General features: G+C 43.0%; 1 long non-coding RNA gene across 3 annotated transcripts in view; it reads left to right on the top strand.

Moving 5' to 3' along the window:
* Positions 1 to 24,735, top strand: part of LOC116668000 — a 269,658-nt gene that overhangs the window by 58,876 nt on the left and 186,047 nt on the right. For 2 of the 3 annotated variants that reach the window (XR_004325024.1, XR_004325021.1), the window contains exon 3: positions 21,467 to 21,558. This is a non-coding gene — a long non-coding RNA (uncharacterized LOC116668000). Of the gene's footprint in view, positions 1 to 20,962; positions 21,046 to 21,466; positions 21,559 to 24,735 lie in introns of all 3 variants that reach the window. The other variant, XR_004325022.1, reaches the window with a different exon arrangement.

Below are 24,735 nucleotides of genomic sequence, written 5' to 3'. Positions count from 1 at the left end.
CCTCCTCTCATTTTACATTAAGAAATAGAGGTAGAGTGAGGTTAAAAGATTTACTTAAGGTAGTATAACAATTAGTAGCTGTTATGAGAATGAAACCTTAGTCTCCTTATTCATCTTCCTCACTCCCTGCTCCACCCCATCCATAACCAGTGTTTCTCAAAAGTCCTCAATGTGATGTTCTGTTCACATTCTCACATCCTGTAAGATTTAGCTGATTTTCTATCCCTCCTCTGTACTCCCTTCACAGACTGAATGCTTTGCATGTATTATCTTTTTCAATGTCTGCAACAACCCTATAATACAGATATTAGTCTCCATTTTATAGAGAAGAAAATGGGAGTTTAGAGACTTGCCCAGTGTCACAATTTTAACTGGCCTCCAAATTATCCTTATTGGCTCAGGCCACTGACCTTAGAATGATCACTGACTCCTCCCTTCCTCTTGGACACCACACTCAATCTGTCAGGAATTTGGTTCTGCCTTCAAAATAGGTTCAGAATCCAGCCACCTCTCATCACCTCCATGATTGCCTTCTTGACCGGGGCTTCTGCCATCTCTCCCCAGGATCACTGCAATGGTCTTCTGGAAGTTCCTCCTGCCTCTAGTTTTGTGCACTTAAAGTCAATTCCCACCATGGCAGCTGGAGAGATCCTGCTGGAACATGAGACAGCTCATGGCCATTCCCTGCTGAAGCCCTGCCATGGCTGCTCATGTCACCCAGTAAAGACAGAAATCCTACCATGGCCCTCATGGCCCTGCACCGTCTGCCCAGTCTTAGCTCTCTTCCTCCTCCCCCTCCCCTTCTTGTCCCTAACCTTGTTCATGGACAGATCTGGCCCCACATTAGGGCCTTGTCTCTGGCTGTTCCCCTACCAGCGTTTCCTCCCCTCCTCCACTCCACATCCGCATGGTTGCCCACCTGTCACCTACTTCTGGTCTCTGCTCTCATGCCACTTTCTCAAGAAGGCCTATCTTGACAACCTTACTTAAAACTACATTCTAAACTCCCTTGCTCTATATTCCCCAGGCCCCTTTCCCTGTTCTGTTTTCTTTTTCCCATTACCAGCTTCTAATATACTAATTTATTTATTATACTTATTGTTCATTGTCTCTCCCTTCCCCAGTCCCCAACCAATGTCCTTGACTTTATGATCTATATTTTGTCCACCTTTGTTTCCTAGTGTCTTCACCAGAGCTGAGCATGTAGCAGGCACTGAATAAATATTTATTTATTTATTGAATGAATGAATGAAACTGTCTTTTTTATTTCAAGGTTATGTTCTTAATTACTAAATTATATTCTAAAGGAGTGAGAGATTAAGTGAGTGAATGAATGAACAGAATGAGTGACTCTTCTACTGGCTTGGGAGTTCATTGACAGGGATGTCTCTTTATCATGTGAGTGTGCCTGGCACAGAGCAGGTGCTTAGTGGATACTTGTGGAATTAATGCACATCCCGCAGCACCAATTCTGACATTCGGTAGCCCTGTTACCCTGTAAAATATTCCCCTCCTGTTTTGGCCCATCGTGACCACAATTACTTCTCTTAGCCAAAAAAGCCCTTTGTCCCTTGGCTGAGGTTCAGACCCTGCTGCTTTCAGCCAGACTGGGCAACAAAAAGGAGCTTCAGAAGGAAGGACAACAGTCACTTTCTTTCTGCAGGATTCCTCCCAAGCTGTTTAAGCCTCTCCCCATGTCTCCTGTTTTAAAACCTTTTTGCTTTCTTTGCTCTGTAGGATTCCAGCTGACAGCCCAAAAAGGTGACTCTGGCTGGAAAGTATAAGAGTGAAACAGTCCTGGGAAATCCTTCCCCCAGGAAATATTGAAATATCAGGGCTTTTTTGGCCTGCATTTTGTATTCCAGATATTCTAGAGCTCAGATATTGGGGCAAAATTAAAGAAAATAGCAATCTGGTATATACAAAGGAGCAATTCTGTAGCAGCAAACTTGTCGACGGCAAGTGAAGTCTGGAGACAAAGCCCTGATGATTCCTTCTAATGCTATCCCACCCCAACCTCCAACTTTAGGGTTTTTTGTTTTGTTTTGTTTTGTTTTTTACATCAAGACATGCTGAGTGTCAGAAGGTTGCAGGTACCAGCTCTGCCACTTAGGAACTATGTCCTCTTAGGTAAATCATTTAGCTTTTCTAAGCTTTATTATATCATCTGTAAAATGGAAATATTAAATCCGAAATATCATGAGAAGTAAACAAGATACTGTGTTACCTTTGTGAAATGCTTTCTGATTTTCTTCAACAGTTAATCTCTATGTATGTGATAAAAACTCATAGTATCATAGTATCACACACACACACACACAGAATGTATGTAAAAACTGGTGAAATCTGAATAAGATCTCTGGTTTAAACTATTTGATGTCAATTTCTTGGTTTGATAATGGATGTAAGATACATGAAAGATATTATCTTTGGGGGGAACTGGGGGAAGGGAGCACAGAATTTTGCATTATTTGGCAAATTCTTGCAAGCCTAAAATTATTTCAAAATAAGTTTTTTAAAAAATTAATTTCTGCCACTTTTTTCCCTCTCAAAACATCTCCTGAATGTGTCTAATGGAATGTGTCACACTTAGAACTGCTGGATCAGAGTCTCTCAAGGATTCTGCGATCCTTGAGGGCACAGTTGCTTTCTTATCTGTTCTTCCTCACTCGACTAGCATAGTGCCTGGCTCAGGTTGGTGTTCACAAAGTTTTGTTGATTCTATCAGCTCAGAATATCAAAATAAGCAATCTCTCTTCTTAGATACTCTGGCGCTGAAAATCTCTGAAAATATTTAAAGAAAATTAACATTTGTTGACAGCCTAGTTTATGCAAGGCACTTTATGTAAAGTTCGTTTAGGTAATCCCCGTAGCAATCTTATGAGGTGTACACTAGGATTCCCATTTTACAGATGAGGAAACAGCTTCAGAAAGCTTAATCTACCCGCCTGGGGTGGGCAGCTTGGAGGTAGATTCAAGCTCATAGTCTGTCTGGCTCCAAAGTTAATTTTCATTCATTCATTCATTTATGCATTTATTCATTTCTGCAGTTTTTCAAAAATGCTTCTGAAGCACCCACTATTTGTCAGGGTCCATTCTCAGACCTTAGAATGCAGTCATGAACCAACAGTTTCCTGCCTTTGTGAGGCTGACATTCTAGTGATGAAGGACAGATGATACAGACTAAATAAAATTTGTTAAAAACACATGGACATGAAGGAGAAAGAAGAACATAGAAGGGAAATTAAGACAGTAGGGGCTGAGGGCAATTCTTAGGAGGAAATAGAGCATGCAGTGTAGGCCCCACTGAGAACACAAGATTTGAGCAATGGAGTTAACTTTGGGGAGATCTCTGCAGGGAGAGCCTTCCAGATGGAGGAGCAGCCAGTGCAGAAGCTGTCAGACCACGGACACGGGACTTGTGGGTGTGTGGTCAGGCAAAAAGCATCGTGGGGAAGTAGTAGAGAGGTCGGGGATGGAGGGCAGAGCACGGAGAGCATCACAAGGCCTTTGTGAGGCCTTTGGTTTTGCTCTGAGCCAGGAGCCACTGCAGAGTTCTGAGCAAAGGAGTGACATGAGCTGACTGTTGCCTTTATGGACTCTCTCTGGCTGTTGGGTAGAGCCTAGACTAGGCTGAAGGAGTCAAGATCAGAAGCAGGAGACCAGCTGAAAGACTGTGGCAGTATTCCAGGCTAGAGATGAGAGTGGCTTTGACATAGCAGTTGGGGTGGAGGACCAGATGTGGCCTGTCTCTCACCAGTGTTTACAGAACCTCAGACAGTTGATTCTTCACATGCCTTTTCTTTCTCCCCCTGTGCTGTGTGGCTCCGATCCTCATTCTTTCTCCCCTCAGCTCCCCACGCTGGCACCCTGAGCATAGTCCTGCATGTCCTGCCTTCCTCCTCTGCTGTGGCCCACTTTTTGCCCTGGGCCTTGCCACAGAGCCCCCAGGGCTTGCTCTTGGCTGCCTATCCTCATCCGCTGTTTCCTCAGACACCTGTTTGCCCTGATCTGTCAAATGTTGTGAAACAAAAGGTTTCAGGTGGCTAATGGATGCACTTGGGAACAAAGTGGGGCCTCCTCCCAGCACGCCAAAGCTGGGAGGATGGCAAACTGACTCTCAGTTTCCACTTCTGTCCCGAGGGGATAATTGGTACCTGTCTCGCAGAACATCATGTGGTCCAATGGGACAACACGTGGGGAATTGCGTTGCAACGAGCACTTTACGTAGACAACAGGGAAGAGGAAAGATTTTGTTCGGTACACACTGGCATCAAACACTTAGGATCCAATATTTCATGCAACCCTTCCAAGGATTCTGTGGGTAGGTTCCTGCTTCCCAGATGAGAGACCCAGGAATAAAGTAGCCTGCAATGAGCCTGCGGCCAATTCTTTTATAAGGGTGCAGACAACCTCCAAAGCAGAAAGATGCTTCACACCTGGAGAAGACAACAAATTCCTTGTTTAAAAAGTAAAAAGTAAAATGATAAAGAGATAGGCTTGATTTCTTGGGCCCGGGCATGACTGAGTCAATGAGTCAAAGCAGAAAGTCCCAGGGCCTCAGTCAGTGCCAGGCCTCGGGGGTGTGGACCTCCCAGCCAGGGCTTCCCACAGCCGTCTGTGGGCGCTTCCCCTGAGCCTGCAGAGGGAAGGGGTGTGTGAGTGCTTTCCCATGACACCAAAATGCAGCTAAGCAGAAAAGGCACGTGGCTTGGGGCTGGGAAGACATTTATGACAACCTGGCAATGGAATCCATTTGGCCCAGTCCAGCTAGGAGTGGCAAGCTGGGGCAAGAGTCACAACTAATGATAGTCACTCCTTTTCATTGTGTGGTGAAGCCTTCCCCACTCCCAATGGGGTGCAGGGCTCGTGGGCAAGTGGATTGTGCCCGGGGTGCAGAAATGTGCTGAGAAGGTGGTGCCTAGGTAGCCTTGCCCTGCCTGTGTTAATCACCCAGTCAGAAGTCCATTTGGGGCTGGTTTGCAGCTTGTCAGCATTTTAAAACCTGGTAGTTCTCTCACCCAGACTGTTATTTCCCCCTTGCCAGAATCTGGAAAGGAGGCCAAAGGAGTTGACATCTCCAAAGCCAAAGCTCTTTTTTCCCTGCTGCTGCAGGAGTTTTCTGAATGTTGGTAGAAGTTAATTATATGAGTCAACTTGGCTAGGCTATGGTGACCCTTGGCCTTCCAAGCAAAGACTGAGTCTTCCCAAAGAAGGAATTTAGCCTGTAGACTGTAATGTAGAAATCCTGTTTGAGATTTCAACCTTTGGACTCAAGTGGAATTTGAGGGGCGTCTGCTGTTCGGCTGCAGACTTGGAAAGGGAGACTCCACCATTGCCTGCTGGGTGCCGAGCTGGCAGGGCAGGGGCACAGCAGTAAGGCTTCAGGGTCTTCAGTCACTCAGCCTCGGGCAATAGGCTTTTGATTTTGTAGGACAGACTTGACTGAGTACAAATATATGAATGTTAGAGTCAAAAATCCCAGGGATATGTCCGTGGGCCAATTGCAAACATTCTATGAGCTTCGGTCCTTTGGGAACGTTGGACCAGGTTGGGGTGCCCATACTTTTCTCTGGTGGAGCACTGCCCTTTTATTACTATTGTCACACAGAGCCCATATCTTACTTCCTGTTGGTTTATATTTATTTGATTAATTTATTTACATTAAGTGATGATGTTCTATGTATTAATTTATCATAGCAGAAGATGACCAGTCTTAATGCCTTATTGTGATGATAAAAACCCCAATCCTTAGCAAAGAGGCAATTTTGTAGTTAAATCAGGTGACTTGATATTAATATTGTTATATCTGCTTCTCTTTTTGTCAGCTTTTGCTTCTCATATCATTTCTAATCCTTTATTGTTTTTTATTTGATATTTTTGTTTAAGAGTGTTATTATGATACATTAAGGTATATTTAAAAAAAAAACTTAGACTCTGTCCTTCTATAGAGAATTTGACCTATTTACATTTTTCTGATTACCAGCATGTTCTACCCATATGAACTTAATTTAATCAATGTAAATTTCTGGCTAGGATAGCTGAACTATTGAAATAGTTTGGAGACAGCAAAAGTTCCCTTTTAGGACTCCTAAAGTCCTTTGGGACCCTAAAATTCCACAGTGTTCTTCATTTGTACATATGGATGCTGGAACCCATCCCTGAGTATTCCCTAAAGCGGTACCTAGTCAAGAAGCAGGCTGCAGCTGAAGAATAGAGTCATGGCCAAGGAGGCTTCCCTTTGTGTATTTGCAAGCTGCTTCCCACTTTTCTTTTGAATCTCTCCTGCTTTGCTTCTGGATTTGTCCTTTCAGGCCCATGGCTAAGATGACTGCCTGAATGATACTGTTCTTGTGTTATTTTCTAAGACACAATTATCTCTGAGCAGTCCTGTAGTAGCAATCCACTTGCCCATCCTTCCTTCCTTCCATCCATCCATTCATCCAACCATCCATCCATCCGTCTTCCTATCCACCCATCCATCCATCCATTCATTCAACAAATATTTATCCAGCATGCTTCATCTGCCAGCTGTTGTTCTGGGTGCTATTAATTGGGGGGTCACATAAGTGTACAGATAAATTCTTTTGGAGATCTAGAGAAATTATACCCTTGAGGACCACAGGAGACAGTTCTAATCTCTTTGTCCACAGACAGCCTCCATCCTATGCCTTGTGTGTTTATTCTGGCCTCTTTCTCTGAGCACAGGCATATGATCTGCATGCTGTGGCTGACCACTTCTCTCAGCCTTAGCTTCTCGTCATTCTGTTCCATTGTGACAGTTCAGGGCCTTGGAGTTCCTCAGAGAGCGCCCTTCGGGGCTTTCGGTCACCTCCTCCTCTCACCCCTCCCTGGAATCATGCGTCTGAGAGTGAGAACTGATGTTGGTTCCTCTCCTCTCTTAGCCTCTGGCCATTTGATCATGACTGTATTTCTCTCCAAGTTGATGATTCCTTTTCTTCAAGTGAGGCCCCTTTAAAGACTGAGCCCCTCCTGTTTGTCCATTTGGAGCTCTGGGAAAAGAGCTTCCCATCCTGATGGATGGATGGACACACCTGCAGTCTCCAGAGTGGCTTCGGCCCGGGGCCTCCCTGCTCACGCTTTGCACTCAGGCTGAGGCTCTTGCTGCTCAAACAGTCCCCGATGCTGCCGAGCCCCCTGCACACTGTGGGTGGTGGCAAAGCCAGGCTTCCTGGTCCTTAACTTCTCTCCTGGATGTGATTTTATGTCTGTCCCTTAGGAAAGAGATTGACATGAAAACCAAGAGGACTGTAATGCGTGCCATGAAGCAGCTACAGAGCCCTGAATCTGAGGTGGGGTTTGAGGGTTAGGTCAGGTGGAGCAATGGCTTCCTTGCAGAGAAGCCTGTGAAATGAGACCTGAGGGGCCAGGTGAGTTGGCAGTAAACTGGGGGGCAGGAAGGAGAGTTTCAGGCAAAGGGAACACCTTGAGAGGTGGTCAAAATGTGGAATCAGTTCCCTGTGCCAGACACACCGGGTATGAGGGAGAAAGTGATTTGGGAAGGTAAGGAAGGGAAACCGGGACCATGACAAAGGAGCTGTTTCTCATTCTCCTTCCTGGGGTATTCCCACTCCCATGGCAGGGAAGTGCCTGAATCCATCATCTTTTCCTCAAAGAAATGAATCTCCTCTAAAGGGTACTTTCAGGTTGGTCCCCTGCCAGGTGAATGGACTAGACGGACACACTTCAAGTCGCCTTCCATTGTCCTCCTCCACCGCAAGGAATGCCAGCCCAGTTCCCGAAAATTTGTGTTACAAAATCATGTGGGTACTCTGACTTCAATTCTGAGAAAAAAAGGCTGGAAAGCACGTACACAAAAGGTGGTAATTGTGTTAGGATGATGTGTCTGCTGGCGGGTTTTATTCTTGCCTCTGTATTACATGCTTTCTTTGGTTTTGTTTTACTAACTTTAAAATTATATTTAAAAAGAAATGTATTTGAATTATATTCAAAAAGATCTCCGACAGACATCCTGGGTCTAATTTCTAAGTCATGGCCAGAGAAACGCATCCCCCAGGTGGAACTGGTCTTGGTCTGTAATATATTAGCAGATATTCTATCAGGAAATGATAAGGCCACATACCGAGGTCCTTAGAAATATAGGCAATCTCTCTCCCAATGGCATGGAGCGTTACCCTACCTCAGCCTAACGAATCTGCTCTTTTTGCGTTTATGGCCCCTATTCCAGCGTCTCATTTGTGTTGATGGCTATTTCAGAAACTGAAAGGAAATTCAGCAACACTGTTTGTGATGTGGCTGCAGAATTCCCTGCTGGCTGAGGGTCCCAGAGAGCTGTGTGTCCAGCATACAATGTCCTTTGTTTAAGCATCTGCATCCTTCCCTCAAGCCGGCTGTCAGCTCCAGGGAAGCAATCACCTTCCCTACTCTCACGCAGCCCAGGAATCGAAGCACAATTTGGCTTCTTTGTCATTTTCAAAAATCAAATCTGCCTAGGGACCAAGTTCCAGCAGCAGCTGTTTTTGCTTTATGTTTTATTTAAAGACATTTAATTTTGAGCCTTGTGTGTTTCCAATGTGGTTTTTTTTTTCTTTTTTTCTGTAAAGCAGGCTGTGCGCATGTATAAAATACCACTTTTTTGTGTAGATGGGTCCTTTCACCAGCAGTCAGTGCTTTTTAGAATAAAATCAAATTGATTTAATTATTATAGTTATGCATACTTTTATTATTTTACTTAAAATAATAGTAACCATACATCAGATATACCAAAGACTTACTCCATGGCAAGCTTTGTGCCAAATGGTTTATATGCACTTTCTCTTTAAGCCTTACCAGATTCTTATGATGTAGACAGAGAAATTTGATGTCCGTTTTATGAATGAAGTCTCAAAGGGATAACGACTTGCTCAAGTTCTCACGACCGATGAGTAGGAAGCTGAGATTTTAACCCAGGTGTGTTTGATGCCATATAGTACACATGAAATATAATCTATGTGATGTTATATATGCACGTGTGCATATGCGTGTGCACCGTTTTACCATATCATCTATATATAACATCCTAACTTTCTAATCACATTCTCTCTCTCTCTGCCTCTTTCTCTGTCTTCTCTTTCACGTTTCCTCTTCGCTCTTTCTGGTTGCTGACTAAGCCTGTTTGTCATTTACAGAGTGTGATCTGGGTGGCAGAGTGTCCGAGCCTTGCACATCTTGACCCTCACAGCTCATGTAGGCCCAAAGTGGACAGAGCCCCTGGTCCTGATGCTGGGGCTAAGGGTGTCTATCTTGTCCCTGCTCTTTCCTAACTGCATGACCTTGGGGAAGTCCCACAGATTCTCAGAGCCTCAGTCCTCCCACCTCATGTGCTGGTTGGTGCTGACAGGAGTTGGTGGTCTGTGCCACCACCATGGCTGTTGTGAGGATTAAGTGTGAAGATGGATGTGAAAGCCCTTGATGAGCTGCAGAGTGTCACAATCCTCTGTCATGGTCCTTCGGCTGCAGATCCTCTGGGATAAGATTTGTCTTTCAGGAGAGACGGGAAAGTAAGGTAAACAGGAATCACTACAGAGCCAGCCTCACAGGCGAGCAGGCTATAGAAGAAGTCACATGGGATTCAGCAAAACTCCGGGAACCAGGATTAGTCACCATCCCAAGGTAGAGGTAGCTGTTTTTCCTACTCCAAGAATTTGTCATCACACTCTCTGCCTCTGCTTATATGAACCTGCCATTACTGACTAACTTACTTCTGCTCCTGTCTCTCCACATTTTGCTGCCTCACAGCTTCTGCTGTCTCCTATCTCCTCTCTCCTGCTCACCGCCCTCTCTTCTAAGTTTTTCTGCTTTTGTCTCTATTAAGGACCACCAACCCCTTCGGTAGATCTCACACTCAAACTACCAAGGAGGAGATTCAGTTTCTTAGCATGAGTGCTGTGATGATAAATATTTAATAACTGCTATCTATGGGAGGGTGAAATGGGGGATGTCCTGATTTGTAATGTTTGCCAGTTTTCATGATGCAAATATTCCCAGTATGGTTGATTTCAGGCTACCTACACAATGTCACCTGGCTCCTCAAATCCTGAAAATTAGACAACTGGATCCTATGAACTAGTGTGAGAGAGCTCCCACACATCACTTCTGTCCTGTCTGCCACTGCATGGTTCTTGGTCAGTCTAGGGATTGGCTGCTCTTGGACTAGAGTCCCATCCTGGTCCATCTAACTGTGGCCACGGTATCAGGATCACATGCTGAACTTCTCTCAGAAAGTCCTGTGGACATGGGAGGTTCCCAGTATGTGGTAAACTCTCTTACATCAGTATTACTTGTTTAACTTTGTTTAACTCTGAGAACTTACTACATTAAAAGGAAAGATATAAAAATATAAATTAGGAGATGACTAATACTGCAAGAGAAGTATAAAAAATATGATTTGGGGGTTCAGAGACAAGAAATGTTGGTTCCAAGTGGGAGTGGAAAGGAAGGCTTTTTAGATCATATGATGTTTGAACTGAGCCTTTCAAGGATGATGGAACTTGGAGATGTAGAAATAGAGGGGATGGTGTTTAAGGTACAAAGAACAAGAGCTGGAAAAACAATATGGACTAGAGAAAGTGTGGGCTAGGTATGGAGCAAAAGTGTGGACTAGGTATGGAGTTAGCACCTCTTTTAATTGGAGTAGAAGGTATGTGACAGGGAAGAGTTGATTGTATTATCAAGGAAAGTCACAGAGGACCTTGGGTGTAAAAATGAGGTGGCTGGAATACACCACACTGCTTTTCTCTGTTGCTATTACCAAATAAAAGTGAAATACAAGTTTATATGGCTGTATTATCTGTGTCATTACATGGGTCTATTTGAATAGAATATTGCAAACTTATGACAATAAGTCTGTGTTAAGGTTCTTGACCTTCTCCATCCTTTTAAGTAGATGATGTTACTATGTATATTAATTTCTTGCACTAAATAGTGTCAATAACATGAGGCAGATCACTGGTGAGAATAAGACTGGGGTGAATCTGGAGACCTGGGTGCTAGTCTCTGCTTGGTCACCAACTCAAGGAGTGACTTGAGGAATGTCATCTCTTTGCCAACTCGGCCCATCCTCACATCTGTCATCTTGCATGGTGGCTATTTGATGGTTGCTTTCCTAGCCTTTCCAAGTCTATAATCATGTACATAGAATCTCTCCAACTTTATTTCAAGCAAAGTCATTCATTTTGGGGTGCTGGCAAAGAACAAAGAGCTCCATGCTGGCATGTATAAACTCCCTTCAGGAACTCGCTACTACTGGAGGCATTGCCAAGGCTCGTTCATGGGTGATGGTGGATGAGAGTTCTGGTCAGTTTAACTTTTGTTGTTGTTGTTAAAGTGAAGATTAACTAGAAAAACCTATTTAAACTCTTGCTGTTAGTAATACATTTCAAATGTTCTTGTTAACTTTTTTGACCGAAGAAGCACAGTTTTAAAAAATAAGAAACTAGGTGTTAAGGACTATGTATGTGCCAACCTGTGAGATAATCACTGTGAAACATCATCATCATCATAGCTGTCATTTATTGAACATTTATTCTCTGCCAGGTACTGTTCAGAGATCTTTACATGCACAATCTCGTTCAATGTTCCCAAGAAACATAAGAGCTAGGTAAACTTGTAGTGAGTTGAATGGTGGCTCCCCAAAAGATATGTCTATGTTCTAATCCCTGGAACCTATGAACATAACTTTATTTGGAAAAAAGGTCTTTACAGATGTAATTAAGTTAAGGATCTTGAGATGAGGATATCATCTGGATTACCAAGATGGGCCATGAAACCAATGGAAAATGTCCTTGTAAGAGACACACAGAGGGGAGATATATAGAGAAGAACAAAAGGCCATGTGACATTAGAGGCAGAGATTGCAGTGATGTGGCTACGAGTCAGGGAACATCCTGTACCACCAAAAGATGGAGGAGGCAAGGAACAGATAATTTCCTACAATCTTCAGAGAGAGAACAGCCCAGTCAACACTTTAATATGAGGCTTCAGATCTTCAGAACTGTAAGAGAATAAATTTCTGTTGGTTTAAGCCACTGAGTTTGTAGTAACTTGTTATAGCAGCCAAAAGAAACTAATACACACTTTTTGACAAATATGAAATCAAGGCATAGAAGGGTCAATTAAACTTACCTAAGATCCCATAGTTGGTAAGTGATGTTACATGAGATTAACCCAGGCAGTTATAGAACATGCTTTCAATCTTGATAGAATATTGCACCTCATAACTCTCTCTTCATAGAGATCAACTACCAGTTACAACACCCTCTGAAAAGTGCTTTGAAAACATAGGGCAAACATACAGTGCTATGGAAACATATTAGTGGCATATAACCCAGCTTTGGGGGAATAGGATCAAGGACGTCACCCTAGAGGAAATGATGGATATTGTGCTGATTTTTAATGACGAAGATAATTTCCCAGAAAATAAAGTAGGGCAAGTTTTCCAATCAGAGATATCAACCACAGAGGATGAGAAAGAGCAAAGCACCTTTAGAGAACTAGAGTAGTTAGACATGGTCCAGGGAAGTTCTGGAAGAAACATGGGAGATATGGTAGAAGATTGAAGTGAAGAACAGCTGATGGTGGACTTTTGTGCCAGGCTAGAGATCGTAGACACCTCAGACAGTTGGAGAGGTTGGAGAACTCGGTGCAGGTGTTCTGTGATTAGATCAGTATCTTACAGACTTACGATGGAAAGCATCCTGGAAGATAGAATAGAGCGGGTTGACAGCTGACGCAGACTGTCCTGCAGCAATAAATGGGATGTGTAAGAGCACTGAAGATGATGGCGGAAGGGAGAAAGCACACATAAGGAGACATTATTAGGAGGTGACATGAGTAGGATTCAATAACTGATAAGATGTCAAGGGCAGGAGGAAGGAGGAGCATGGGCTGCCTTGCAGGTTTCCGGTTTGGGGGGCTGCTCATACAAGAAATAAAGGAGGTACACAGCTGGGGGTTGTATTGGGCAGGAGTGGGTTTGGAGATAGTGAGTGTTGAATAAATATTTCACTGATGGCCAAGGACCTTGCATGGTTTTTATTCTGAATCCATGAGCATCTACAAATTGATCATGGCTTTGGAACCACATTGTTGTACATGTTAAATTTGCAATGTTCTCCGAGAGAAGGAGGAAGAAGGGAACCAACACTGACTACACACCACAGGTTGAATGTCCAACTTACATTATCTTATTTGATTCCCCAAATAAGACTTCCAGATCAATGTTATCCATGTTTGATAAATGAGGAAGCCAATTAAACTATTAAAATGATTAAGTAACTGGACCAATGTCACAGGGTTCGTCAATGCCTGGGAAGCTCTGACTTTAGACCCCATCTTCTCTTAGGCTCCCTTTTGGACTTACAGGCAGACTGCTCTTTGAGTCACACCTTCCCCATTTATTAGCTGCCTGCCCTTTGGGAATTTGCTTGACTACTCTGTGCCTCAATTTTAACAGCTGTCAAAAGAGGGTGAAAATAATAGTGCCTGTTCTCCCTAACTCAAATAAGAGTCTATAAGTGAAATTTCTGCAATGGTAGAAACCCAGAAAAATATGAGTAACCATTTATGTGATTAGCCTAGACTTTTCAAATTTTATATTTTGAGATAATCCCTGACTTCAGCAAGTTCTCTGGTGATTTTCTGATTTTTCGCTAAAAGTGTACCAGCATAAGTTTTCTAGTTAACAGCGTTTTTAAAAATTGGAGCTTATTTAAATATTCATATCCAAATCACTCCAAGCAGTTTCTAAATGTGCATCTCTAAAATCCTATAAAAACGCACTCCATTGATAACGGGTTCTTATTGGCCATGTGAAGACCAGATCTTTCCATTTGCCTCATGAAAGTTGTCCAGAGACAGACATACTTACATTAAACTGGGAGGCGATAACTAGAAGAAATTTCCAGCACCTCAATTGAGCAATACAGGTTTGATTCCTTTTAGAATATAAGTACCGAGTAGGTGTGGATTGATTCTCAGTAATTCTGCAAACTCCAGTATGCAGCGCAGCTCTGTGTCTTCAATGTAGAAAATAGGTGTTTACTTGGTGCGATTTCCTTAGCTCTACAACAATAAGGTGGCGTTGGTTTATCCTAACCTCTCTCCTAAGACTAATTTTTATTTTTGCCTCGAAAAGCCCAGCATATGGAAAGAAAGAGAGTTATAAAAACAGCCAGACAACCAGAGATAAAAGCTAGTAGCACTTTCTTAAAGGCATGGGTGTATGTGTGTGTGATATAAAGCAACACCATCTTCTGTTACATCTTTAAAAAATCATGTGAAGTGGGAACAGAGGAGAAATGCCGAGAAGACAGTTGTATAGTTAGCAGAACAGATCTCTTTTCTCAGAACGAATAATCTGTCTCCATTACACAACTCTATGAAGTCCCTATCAGGATGATGAAGACAGTAGGGTACAGTGGAAGGAAAAGTAGCCTGGTAACCAAGATGATTTTTCTTTTTTTGGTCTTAAGCTAGTTGGTGTTAGATTTTTATTATACGCAAATGAAAGATCCGTGTGCCTAGAAAAAGAAATCCTAATCCTAATGCCATGGAATAGGTCATCTAAATCTTTTAAGTAATTCTGATTGAATCTCTGGGAGCCAGTTGTCAAAATGAGCCAATCACTTAGGCCAGGGTGAGAGCATCCCCGCGTTGGCTGGGCCTGGGTTATTTGTTCACTCTAGTAGCTGTGGGGAAAGAAGTAGTTGTCTCTTCCTAATTCACAGTGATATGGTTTTCCACGGGAAAGATAGGCTTTGTTTTCAGAAGAAGGGGACATGAGTGCTGGACAGACAAGAACAACAGACTCCCACTGTATCTTTCTTACCCATCAGTCTTAGCATTAAGGACACTTCAGTATCCAAGATCATGTCTGTGGTTTCCACCAGGTTCCCCCACACACACACTGGCTCCCACCCTCCTCACTCCCATGCCACTGCAGACTCTTCGTCACTGAGGACTCATCCCACGTCACTGTCTCTAAGGCGCCTTCTTGGGCAGCTCGTATCCTCAAAGGCTCTCGTACAGTGCGTGCTTCATAGGTCACCAGTTCAGCATAGCCCATGGGGCCTGCATCTCATTCAATCCCCTTTTCCAGGCCATTTGCCTCCCACAATGTCTCTCTCATTTCTTCCTTCTTCCCTTTCTCATCACCACCTTCATTTCTTCTCAGTTGGATGGCTGAATAGTTTTTAGCTCTCTGCCTCCACTCTAATTTCCCTTTCATCTGCCATTTCCTTCAGGGTGATCTTCCCCAAAGCACACAGCCCTGACCACGTCAATACCTTTTTTAAAAACTGATAGGGTCAAGTGGAAAGGCCGAGCCGAGTGAGATGGAGACCTGGTATGTGCTGGAGATTTCTTTCTCAACAGCTGACAGCTCACCTCAGATCCAGCCCAAAAGGTCCACAGGGAAATACTGCAGCAAAGTTAGAATCAGTCAATAGATATTTCAGTAGCTGTGTTAACAGGGTACAAGAGTGGGAAGCTACCAGACCTGGAGTGGGGAATAGAGGTAAGGAGTAAGCAAGGACCAAGACAAATGAGGTAAGAGGAACCCCCCAATGTTTCAAAAGAAGGAAACACAGGGTTTCATACAAATAGTCATGCTTGGCAGGTTTGAGTTGTTTTTAAAGAAAGAGGCACGGCCCCGCCCACTGGGACTGCGGTGTGCCTTGACTGTGCTTGAGTATCCAGGTAAATTTATTTACTTGTTCACTAAGCAAATATCTATTAAGTAGCTACCATGTGCCAAGCATTGTGCACCAGAGAAGGTTGCACATAGGAGCCTTGGAGGGTGATTATGGTTGACCGACCCAGCTGGACACGGGCAGGAGGAAGGGACATATTTTTGAGCTTTATTTCCCGCACATCTAGCTGTGTGCCTCCCCTCCAGTAGGTATTCAAAGCAGGTTTACTGAATTGAAAACCAGTTCATGCCACTATGGACTGATCTATGGACTCAGAGAGACTAAGGAATTAGTCATAAGCATCTTTAGTGAGCAAACAAGATAATATGTTCATGGCCAAAAAAATACATCTTAGGGGTTGTCCAACTTTGCTCTGTCCTGCTTAGTAACTAGAACCTAAATTCCCTCGAGGTGTCTTTTTTTTCTCTTTCTTACTTTCCTCATTTTTCTTTCTACAAAGTTCTCATTAACACATTTTAACGAGCATAAATGAGGACTCCATGTCCCAAGAAAGAGAAAAGCCAAGCAGCGGGTGCAGAGAGAGAGAGACAGAAAATAAGTAATTATCACTGTAGGTTTTTATACGTCAGGGCCATCCCTGAATCCCACATTGCTTGCCAGCTCTGCAGAAGATGACTCCTAACTGCATGAGAAAGATGAGACTGGTGATAAAAGCACAGATAAAAATAGAGATATGGTATAGATGTGGATAGCAATATGGATATAAATACAATCTCCCTGTTGTATCTTCAAGTCTGTGCCATTCATTTGGTTTCCCTTTGTCCTCTTGCGTGTTATTTTGACATACACTTAAAATAAAAGAACCTCAGAAACCGTAAGAGATGCCTGCATGTGATTCTCCTGTCACCCCTGTGAGATCCTGGGCCTTGGCAATGTTGGCTTTGTGTGTTTAACCTCTCCCATCAGTTCCAGAACTCTAACACATGGGCAGGTCTGGCCTATCAAAGCCCAGATCAGGGATGCAGGAAGAGATTTGATACAGCCCCCTACACCCGTCTCTGCCACATGAGCTGCTCTTGTTCCAGACCCTGTTCCCTCAGGTCTTCATGGCCTTGATCTCCCCTGAAGGCACAGATGGTTGTGAACCTTCTGGACCTGTGGTCACCCAATTCTCTTTTCTTTTAATTCCCACTGCAGTCCTGTGAGGCAGGAGTGGATTTCTTTAGGTTGTTAGTTTATAACATTTTTGAATCTGTGACCCCCCCTCTTTTAGAGTCAACATTGTCTACTAACTATATTTTTAGTATTCATTCAATGAAAAAGTCACAATGAGCACCATCTATCCTGAGCTCACTAACTCTTATGTTGATGTACATAATAATAACAAAACATTAAAAATGTCCAACATGCATTTGGCACTTACAACATGCCAGGCATGGAGCCAAACATTTTATGGTGATTCTCTTATCTGAAGCACAGGACAACCCTATGGGGCATATTTTCTGATTGGCTCCATTTTACAGATTGGAAAACTGAGCCTTTGAGACAGATGAAGTACTTTGCTCAAGCTCACACATTTTATAAACAGCAGCAGAAGAATTGAAACCCAGCATTCTTAACCATGATGTGGTATAGACGCTCATTTGAAAAAAGTGAGAGACATCTACAATCGGTCAGCAGATACTCGTTGAAGACCAGAGGATTGCCTTGGGCTAAATGAGATAACGTGTATAGAGAAATCACACAGTTCCTGGTACACTCAGCAAATGTTATTCACAAGGATAGTGAATGTCTTTGTCTCTTACTGCTAAAATTTTTTTGAAGTGATCTTTTTATGATTATTGTAGAGGCTGGGGACCAAGATGCCAATAGCCTTGGAGCTGTGGCCTTGATGACAGGGATGAACCAGCTGGGGTGATGTGGGATGGTGCTGTGACCCTTGGTGTTGGCATTCTTGATCTCACAGTCAGTGTCTGGGTCCTTGGGCAGTGGTATCAAAGGTCTTTTCATGGACAAGAGGGATAAAGTGTCCACTTTGGCACCTTTGGTGACCAGTAATAGTGGGGCTGTGATCCAGAAAGAACAAGAGAAAAAGGTAAAAGTCTGGTCATTGTCAGAGCACCTGTGAGACACCCTCCGAGGACCTGGAAAAGCTCTTCAGGGGGCACTTGAAAGGGGTGGGTGCGGGAGGCTGAAGTTCATGTGGATCCTCTTTCTCTCAGGCTGGATTGGCCCAGAGCACAGTTATATATTGCAATTATCCGTGAGGTTTGTGTAAATTTCTTCTTCCAACTAAGTGGTGGATAAGATGGCCTGGAGAAATTTTGTGCTATGGAGTATCCAGGTGTTGACAAAACAAACAATCAAACAAACCCACACTTTGTTTCTGAGTCCCCAAGAAAGGAAGGACTTTCTTAAAGGACAAGCCTGCAAACTAACAAGCCATGAGTTGAAAGCAGAGAGATGAGTAATCACGTCACCAGAGTCATCCTGGGTAAAATGACTCAGCGAGGTACACCTGAAGCTTTGAGGGTTCTTGATCACATAGACTATGAATAAATGGATCTGGAGCTCAAGCAATAGGGGGGAATGGACTTGAGATCCCCTCATAAACCATGACACTGTAAGTGTCTATAAAGTCAGTGAATAGATGGACTAAAAAAAAAATCTGCCTGCAACTAACAAGAAAAGTGTTTTTGTCTTTGCTGTGACTCTGGGTAGAACTTAATGATAATACTTGTCTCCCCTGGAGTTTGTTAGCTCCAGTCCAGGTCTGTTCTCATGTGGACCTAGGATTATTCTGTACCATCCATGGCATCAGGAAAAATGAAGCCAAAAAATTAAAGTGGCCCCAGCTTGAGAACAATCCCTGGTGTCCAAAAATGCCATATGTAAATTCTCTTAAGGTGTCAGCATCTTCAGCTCAGAGCCTTCAGGATGCCCGCAGGTTAACTTCAGCCAAATATAAACTCCTAAAGAAAGATGATCAGGTACCTGCAGGAGCAGACCATCATGAGGGACAGTCAGCAGACACATTCTTGAGATTATCAGATGCAGATATGCTACCTAAAACTGTCGTATTTGAAGAAGTAAAACTGGAATAAAGACAGCAACAACAACAAAAAAGTGACTATCAGTCATGACCAAGCAGATTGGGTAAAAGAATGAAAGGGAATTTCTGGAGATAAAATATAATTATTGAAATTAAAATCCAGTGGATGGCTTAAAGAAGAGATGGATCATAATGATGATCTGACAGCTGGCAGGTAGGTATTACTCACTGTGTGCTTGGCACTCTTCTAAGCTCTTTGCAACCACGCTCGAAAAAAGGGGGAGTGAATTAGAAATTAGATTTAGACAAATTACCTTTACAGAGACAGATAGGAAATATGAATGCAATGCTGTGTCTCAAATTTACTTGTGCCGTATCTTAGACGTGTTATAGTGCCCATATGAACCTCAGTTTCCTCAGCCGTAAAACAGAAAGACGGGAGGCCGTTTATCTAGAATGTCTGGATTTGGTGTATTTCTTTGTAGGACTATTTCTGGAGTTTAAGTTTATCAACACTGAACAATTAAAAAAATAATTAAGAGAGAGAGAGACTGGCTTGATCCTTCCTCAATCAATATTTACTGGGTACATTCTTCTGGGACATTTTCTTGGCTTTTAAGAAACTCCCTTATTAAGGATATTTAGAAATTGGATGTCTAGTTGCACAGTTGTAATTCAATGCTTCAAAATCGTTTTTTTATTGTCCCAAACCATGTAAATGACCAAGAACCCTGATGGCTTGCAGGAGAATGCATTGAGATATCACACAGCAAGTATTTTCAGTCCACTGAATCCCATTATTCCCGTGCATGGTGAGCTGTGGCAAACTCATGTATTACTAGTAGGTAATTTAATAAATGGATGATCATTAACAATCCTATTATTTAGAACAACTGTATTGCTTGGGCACTTCTAATATTTAGAATCCTGGTTGGGGGGCGGGGAGGAGAACCCAGTTCCATACTGGACTACTACCCATTTAATGAGACTGATCTGACAATTGAAGAGGTAATGGAAATACAGTTAATTGTAAATGGTAGGTACTTAACCCTCTCAATGTTCCTCGTTTGCAAACAACAGAAAGAAACTCTGGCTTATTGACGCAGAGAATGAATTAAATTGAAGGCTCACAGAATTGATGCGAGGACTTGGAAAATGGGGCCAAAGTTGACAAGGCCCAAATACCAGACCGTGACAGGCTCAACTGGCTAGGATGCCCGCTTTTCTCCGAACTGGTCACTTACCATCCACACCGTTGGATTCCTGTATCAGTGTCTTTGACACATAAGCTCTACCACCCCGGTGCCTCTAAGTCATCCCTTCAAGGTTCACGGTCCTGAGGGGTCAGGGTTGTGATCATCACCTCGTCATGCACAGATCTTGTGCTCTTTCCCTCAATACACAGAAGTGGGGAAGCAACTGCTCTCCTTTGGCTTCTGTCCCTGGAGATGCTGCCCTCCTCCCACTTTTCTTGGCATTCTCAGAAAAGGAAGGGCGTCTGCATGCCAGGCAGCCATGGAAGTTCAGGCACCACCAGAGCTCCCAGAATCTTTATTCCCTCAAATCAATAGCTGGTGGGAGTACTGGAGTTTAATAAATGTAGAATTTAAAAAGGATCTAATCTTAATGAATTAAGTCTTTCTTCTCTGGCACCAGTGGTCTATTAAATATTTTTCCTAAAAATTGTATTTTTTATTTGCAAAAATAAGTCATTCATAAGAGGAGGGATCCTTGCAGTGATAGAAATGTTCTGCACCTTGACTGCATCAATGTCAATATCCTAGTTGTGATGTACTATAATTTCGCAAGATGTTACCATTGGGGGAAACTGGATAAAGGGTACATGTAGAATCTTTCTGTATGATTTATTACAACTGCATGTGAATTTATAATTATCTAAAAATAAAAAGTTTATTTTTTTAAAAAAAGTCATGCTTGTTGTTGAAAAAAAATCAAACACTATAGAAAATTCTTTTCATCAACTCCAACTCACCTGAAGTAGAAATAACATTTTAATACACATACACACACACACACACACATATGCCTATAATGTGGTTTCCTACAGAAAAAAATATATAAACAAAAAATGTATTTCAATAAACTTTTTGCAACACGCTCTTTTCACTCAACAGCATATACAAGCAACTTTCTATGCACAATGACTTCTAATCTCTTTTGTGAGTGTGTGGCTTCCTGAGTTTTCCAGATCTCTCTCTCTCTCTCTTTTCCCCTGTAGGCTGTGAGCTCCTTGGCAGACAGGACCTTCACTGCTGCATCTTTAGCACATAGCTGCATGCCCCACACACAGTGGGTCCCAATGTAAGTGTATAGTATGTCAGGAAGACCATATTGTCCTCAAAGAAACAAACAGCCCAATGAGAGCAATACAGTGTATAGTAATATCTCGCTAAGGGCAAGCCTTAAGATGCCCAGGAACCAGGGTTTCAATTTGACCTTAGAAGGGGACCTGAAAATCTCATTGCCTTCTCTAGCTGGCATCCTCTAGCCATTTCTGCCCTGGGACTCCCTGACTCATTACTACATTGGCTTCAGGAACATACTCCTTTTCCCTGTCTCTCGGCTCAGTAAATGGAAAACCGCTGTCTGTCTTGCACTGGGTTGCATTGCTGCTAGTCTTTGAAGTTTAATTTCAGAAAGTAAGAGGCCAATGCCAAAGGTACCTTTTTGTTTTGGTACAATTCCACAAACATTTGCTCAAAAGCCTACTATGTCTCCGTAGGTGCTGATGACAGAAATGAATTCAATCACCAGTAACAAAATACTAAGCATTTTTGAAACACCTTCTGCATCCATAGAAGAGGCCATTCCAAGGTAAGATGTGGTCTCTGCCCTTTCGCAGGTTAAAATTTCCTGGAAAAGATACAAGTAGATTACTACAAACACGGAAAGAAAATAGCTTGAGTGTTATAGCAAAGGTGTAAACACTGTGTTCGGAGAATATTGAGGTGGTAACAATTTTGTTCACCTTGGTCCCTGTGCAGAAAAATTGACTTAAAGCATTACAGAATCACTATATATACATATAAAATGAAGCAGAGGAATACATCATCCTATCTATCTATCTATCATCTGTCTGTCTCATTAGAGCACAGAGGAAAAGGAGGATAGTTTGTCTTGGTTGTTCTGGGAGCAGGAGGAACAACTGGCTTCAGGGTGAAGGTAGCGCTTGCAAAGTATTGTCATCAACGAATAGAATTCACTAGAGATACTGGGGATGATGAGAGAACAGCATGTGCAAAAGCAAGTACGGGGCATGATACAGATGGTGTTTGGCAAAGTCAAGTATCTAGTGTTATTGTAGCATGGATATGAACTTCAGATTAAATAGCAATCTCCAAAAACTTGCTCCCTGGGAGAAATGAATCGTTCCTCCATTCCATTTTTATTGAGAGCCTCCTCTAGTCAGAATGGAAAACACTCAGGTCCTTGGGTCGTGTTTAACCTTTACCTGATGCTGTCCTAAGTGTTTTTCATATATTAAATAAACCTCATGCTTACAGCACTCTGTGATACACTACTATACTATAGCACTCCCATTTTACACATGGAGAGATTAAGACACAAAGAGGTTAAATGGTTTGATCACACAGCTGGTGAGCAGTGGAGACTTCAGTCCAGGAAGTCTAGCAGTGATGTCCACTCTTCACCATGACACCATCCTGCCATATGCAGGGCTGTGTGCCATGTCCTGGAGGTAGAGGTGGCCATGGGCATGATTTTACCTTTTATCCCATCCCTGAGAGCTTGCCTTCTTGGGGGAAAATATTGAATAGGCAATAATAGGCACAACATTAAGTGTAAATCAGGGGATTCTGACATGGTCTGCAGTGGGGATGGGGCTGAGGATCAGGAAGCTGTACATGAGCAAGTGACAGTGATGCTGTGGCCTGTAGGATGAGTAGGTGTTATCCAGGCGAAGAGGATGGAGAATGTAGGGAGAGGTCTGTTCCTAGACCAGAAATCCTCCTATGTGTAGACCTTAAGGCAAGAAGAAGCAGGCCTCTCTTCAATAAATAAGCAGAAAGAAGGCTGGTGTGACCCAAGAACAGCATTAGGGGAGTGTCTCTCAATTCATAGGTGGTGAGGAGGAGGTGCTGGATTTCGCAGGGTCTCTGTCAGGATTGTGATCTTCTATCCTAAGAGGAATGGGAATCATCTGAGCAGTTCTAAGCAGGGAGTTGGCATGAATTGCACTTGAAAACACTTACTCAGCCTGCTATTTGAAGAATACTGTGTGTGTGTGTGTGTGTGTGTGTGTGTGTGTGTGTGCACGTGTGCATGTGTGTGTGTCTGGTGGGGTGGGCAGGAAAGGAGAGAAAAAGTGGCCTCCAGGAGCTCTTGGAGGAGACTGAGGTAGTCATGATGGTGGCTTGGATGGTGTGGTGGCTGTGAGATGGAGAGAGAAGCAGAGACTCAGGAGAGATTTTGAAGATAGACTCCCATGAAATATGGTGACTGATTGGACATGGGGACCAAAGAAGACGAGTTTGCCTGAGATGATTCCAAATTTCACGACTCTCTGGAGCAACAGTTGGCAAACTTTTTCAGCAAAAAGCCAGATGATGATAAATTTTTTAGACTTCAGTCTAGAAAAGGTCTCTTGCAACAACCTGACTCTGCTGTTGTCCTCTGAAAGCAGCTACAGACAAGAGTAAACAAAGGGATATGGCTCTGTTCCAATGAACCCTGGTTTATACACAGGAAGCAGGCGAGACTGTGCCTCTGGGCTGTAGCTGGCCAACTCCTGGTCTGGAGAGTGTGAAGGTACCTGAGATGCGGTCCTCTGGAGTTGGATGGTCTAGGCAAATAATTGGCTACGTCACAGCCATTCCTTTCCATGACAGCACCATAAAGTAGCTGTTAGGATTCTTTTTGTTTGAGATAATAATCTGCACTCTGATACTGTTATTGACTTTTTCAATGTCACATACCAAGTAAGGGGCAAAGTCTGTATTGGAACACAGATTTATTTTACTTCCAAGCCCATGAAAGACCTTGCCTCTACCCCATCCTATCTCCTATTCCTCCCCCCGCCCCCTCCCACCAAACTACCCTGTGATGGTGACAAAACTTTGTTTTGCAAGCTTTTCTCACTTTCCCCCAAGGGCACTTTTCTTCCTTGAACGATTTTTTTAAAAGCCAAATAAAAAGGGATGGTGAGTCTCTAAATGTACCATCGTTGCTTTTGTTCAGTACAATAGACTTTATATTGCTTTGTCCAGTCCCTACGAAGTGGGACATAGGAGGTTTGTTTCCAAGAAATTAGCATCGTATTTCTCTCTCTCTCTCTCTCTCTCTCTTTTTTTGCTCCCAACACAGTTTTATCTTGGGGATAAACAGTGTTATTTTCATTCCCTCCACTTGAGCCCCACATCAAACGTTTTCTATTAAAATTTAAATAAGCCACTTCAGAGACAGATGAAGATGTGAGGCTGAAATGAGCTGATTCACTAGAATTTGTTCCTGAGAATATAACTTATTTTCTCTTACAGCTTATGCAACTTGGTTTCATAATAGAAGTTTTAAGTGGGCCAACATCATGCCATTATAGTCATTTCCTTCAACTTTTCCACCCAGAATAGCCAACTGCAAAAGGGGAAATGAGGGACACAAACTCTTCCCCCACCCCATGGAGACCCAATTATTATTCTAGGAAATTGCTGGAAGCTGAAATTTTTTTGAAGATATATTGGATCTTTTTGTGTGATCGTCAATCTGTACACATAGCAACAAAATCTTTGCTGCTGGCTGATTGTCCAAATTTTTCTCTTTTTCCTTTGGTTGAAGTTGGAGACAGGGCTTGCCAAGGTGGGAATGTATGTGTAGGGTGAGGTGGGAGGTACTGAGTGGAGATGGGAGTAGGACCAGAGAGCCGGGTGAATGCCGAGGGGGACAAAGGCAAGGTTGAAAATTGACTGATGGGCCCAGACCCAAAGTGCCAGAAGGAGAGGCTGGATGATCTCTAAATCAGAGGTCTAAAGTCAGGGC

This window comes from Camelus ferus, chromosome 2 (genome assembly GCF_009834535.1).
Source record: "Camelus ferus isolate YT-003-E chromosome 2, BCGSAC_Cfer_1.0, whole genome shotgun sequence".
In the NCBI taxonomy this organism is placed as follows: domain Eukaryota; kingdom Metazoa; phylum Chordata; class Mammalia; order Artiodactyla; family Camelidae; genus Camelus; species Camelus ferus.
This window is presented reverse-complemented; position numbering and strand designations above follow the sequence as displayed.